The following is a 3896-nucleotide window of genomic DNA, read 5'->3' as shown; positions in this document are numbered from 1 at the left end:
CTTTATTAGAAACACTTACTACCTTGTACTTCCAAACACTGGCCACTTTATTAGAAACACCTACTATCTTGTACTTCCACACACTGGCCACTTTTTTACAAGATTTTAAGTGATAATCCAACACAAAGTAGCACATAATTGGAAGGGGATTAAAAATGATACATCATTTTCAATTTGTTTATCAAATAAAAATCTGAAAGGTGTGATGTGCAAAAGTATTCAGCCCTCTTTACTCTAAACCCCCTAAATAGAATCCAGTGCAGTCAACTGTCTTCAGAAGTTACTGAATAAGTTAACAGAGTCCAGCTGTGTGTAATTTAGTCTCAGTATGAATACAGCTGTTGTGTGAAGATCTCAGTGGGTTGTTGGAGAACACTAGTGAACAAAAAGCATCATGAAGACCAAGGAACTCACCAGACAGGTCAGAGAAAAAGTTTTGGAAAATTTTAAAGCAGGGTTAGGTGATAAAAAAAATATTACAGGCTTTAAGCATCCTAATGAGCACTGTACAATACATCATCCAAAAATAGAAAATGTATTCTACACCTACAAACTTAGCAAGACATGGCCATTCACCCTAACAGATTAAAACACTTGATACATTTAACACACATTATAAAAACCTGCTTAACAGCGGGCCAACTTTCATTCTATTTCTAAAATACCTCGCGGGCCGCTCCAAAAAAGGACTGCAAATGGACCGCGGGCCATAGTTTGAACACCCCTGGTCTAAATGCACAAAACACTGCTAATCACCCTGAACACATCGTCCCCACTATGAAACACGATGGTGGCAGCATCATGCTGTGGGCTTTCTTTTCTTCAGCAGGCAGAGGAAGGCTGGTTGAGTTGATGGGAAGATAAATGGAGCTAAGTAGAGGGCAATCCTGACAAAAAATCTGTTAGAGGCTGCAAAAGACTTAAGACTGGGGCGGAGATTCAGCTTTTACAAGACAATAAGCCTAAAAATATAGTAATGATATAGATAAAACAATATTCATGTGTTAGAATGGCCCAGTCAAAGTTCTGACCTAAATTTCATTAAGCTTCTGTGGCAAGATATGAAAACTGCAGTTCACGGACGCTCTCCATCCAACCTGGCTGAGCTTGAGAAGGGTTTGAGAGGTTTCTGATAAAGTGGCCACAGTAAGACATTTCCGAAGGTATGAAGATATTACTGCTTATTTCTGTTTAAACAACAAATTGAACAAATTTCAGGAACACTTTTAAAAAGCTCTGATGGTTCATCCATTTGCCTGAATCAGTAAAATATTCAGACTGAGGTCCAATAATTTATTAAAGTCAGTGAAATATTCATCTTCAGCAGACGAGTCATGTCCTGTAACCATCCTCTTCAGTGTAGAGACAGCCTGACCACTACATCCTCACACAGAGCGAGAGAGGATCATCTCAAATCACTAACATTATCACCAACGTCCATCCTGCACTCCTATACCTAAAGAACAGCTCAGAACCTTTACACTCTTTATATGTAGAATATAAATGTGTGAATATTAAATACAACTTGCAAGTGTTACATTTGAAAGGGTTACATCAAATTTGGGAGTGTATAAATCAGCGGTACCACTTTAAGGGTGTACTCACACTAGGCAATCCGAACCGTGCCCGGGCACGGTTACCTCCCAAAGCACGGTTCGTTTGGCTAGTGTGATCGCTCCGAACCGTGCCCGGGCCCGGGGTACCTTGGAGAGGTGGGCCCGAGCACGGTTCACTTGGACCCATCTTGATCATCATCTTGATCCGTGCCCGGGCACGGTTTGCGCTCACACTGCATCTGTACCGTGCCCGGGCACGGATCAAGATGACGTCAGTGATGCGACGCTACTGTAAACGGAGGACGTGTTATACACAATTCTGCATATAATATTTTTGAAAAGGGTTCTAAAGAGCACCATAATGGTTAGTGTTACCCATAATAAATTAGGACTACTATCTACAAGTCCTAAACAACAAACACATTTTATTATTACTTGAGTTTTATGTTTCGCTCGTTTGGTCACTATTTATGTATATAGCAAGTACGTCTCTTACCTTACTGATGAACGTGAATTGTAGTCCTCGAGTAAAGCTGCAAATTTCTCCCTGGACGTCTGCTGCTTGTGTAAAAACCTTCTTACACGTGCAGCACGATTAGCAGTAAATCGTTGTGTTGCACAATCAATGAATCTCTGGTTCAGTTGCGTATTTGCACGCCCAAAACTACTCCAGAGAAACAAAAACAACAGTACAATCCTGAACTCCATTGTTTTGCGCGCGCATACTGTTCTTCAAAACAAAAGTCACCTGTTGACGAAAGCGTGCTCGGGCACGGATCGTTTAGCGCAGTGTGAGTGCAGGCCTGCGGTGGAGTGGGGAGGGGGCCGAACCATGCTCCGGCACGATTCAACCCAACCGGGCCTAGTGTGAGTACACCCTTTACAAAGGGTTTGTAAATGGTTTACAACTAGTTTATTAATGGTTACTAATTTGGTTGTAAATGCCTTTCTACGTATGTGTTATAACTGATTATTAATGATAATTAAGGCATTTACACCCTAATTAGTAATTAATCATTAATAAACTAATTGTAAACCATTTATAAACCCTTTATAAGGGTAGTCTAATTTTAAAGTGGTCCCAAATTAGCGTATTATAGTTCAGATTCTTATTAGTACCACATTTATCTATTTTAGGACAGATCTGCACACTCTTGGTATTTTAATCTCAGTTTCTTCATGAGGGAGAGTCACCTGGAATAGATTTCTCAGCATCTTGTTTCTAGAGGTGCTGAACAATAGAGGATTGTGGAGGACAAACACTGTTTTAACTGTTTATTTATTGTTTTCATGTCATTAATATTATTTCCAATGTAGAAAATAAATTAAATATTGAAATTAAGAAAAAGATTAAATCACAAAATGCTTTTTTTTTGCTTTTGACTGGTACTGTAAAAAAAGAAAGAGAAAGAAAGAGAGAGAGACATAATTTAAACAGAAACACAGAGGAGTGTTTGAGACTATACACTAAACACACCCTGCTGATCTGATGAAGGCACCCAGCAGTGTAACACACTCTTTATACTGCCAATCAAATACACCACCAACTCACACACCCCCCAACCCACACACACACACACATCACGACCCACACACACCCCCAGACCTAGGTTCTCCCAAGTTGGTTTGTTGTCTATCGACAGAATCGACATACAAACGCGACGTTTCCATTTTTAACCCTGTGAACGCAGCTGATCTCACTCTGCAGGGTGTTAACACCAGGGTGTGTGTCTCAGTATGAACACCGTATTCACCTGACCTACACACACACACACACAAACAGCTGTGTGAAAAAGAGCTGAGAAACATGAACATCATAGCAAGATCATTATAACTATTACTGATTACTGGCAGAAGCTGTTTATATGTATGGAAGCAGTGCTTTATAAAATATTCAGTGTGTGTTTGCATGTTACACAGTGCAGATGTGTGTAAGGTTATATATAAGGACATATATAAATACCTCAGACATCCCATCCTGCAAACCCCCTTAAATACAATTTTAAGGAGGTAGAAGTTAAGTATTATCTTCACTGTGCAAGGGGAGTTTGGCCTCATCATGAACAGTGCAGAATGTATACTATATTGCTTAATCCAGAGGATGTGATATGATGTTGGCCCACCATTTGCAGCTATTGCAGCTTCAACTCTTCTGGTAAGGCTTTTCACAAGCTTAAGGAGTGTGTTTATAGGAATTTTTCACCATTCTTTCAGAAGCACATTTGTGTGATCAGACACTGGTGTTGGATGAGAAGGCCTGCTACACAGTCCCAAAGATGTTCTATCAGGTTGAGGTCAGGACTCTGTGCAGGCCAGTCAAGTTCTTAAACACCACACGCT

Source organism: Astyanax mexicanus, unplaced genomic scaffold, assembly GCF_023375975.1.
Source record: "Astyanax mexicanus isolate ESR-SI-001 unplaced genomic scaffold, AstMex3_surface scaffold_38, whole genome shotgun sequence".
Lineage (NCBI taxonomy): Eukaryota > Metazoa > Chordata > Actinopteri > Characiformes > Acestrorhamphidae > Astyanax > Astyanax mexicanus.
The sequence above is the reverse complement of the archived record's forward strand: the minus strand, read 5'-3'. Positions refer to the sequence as shown.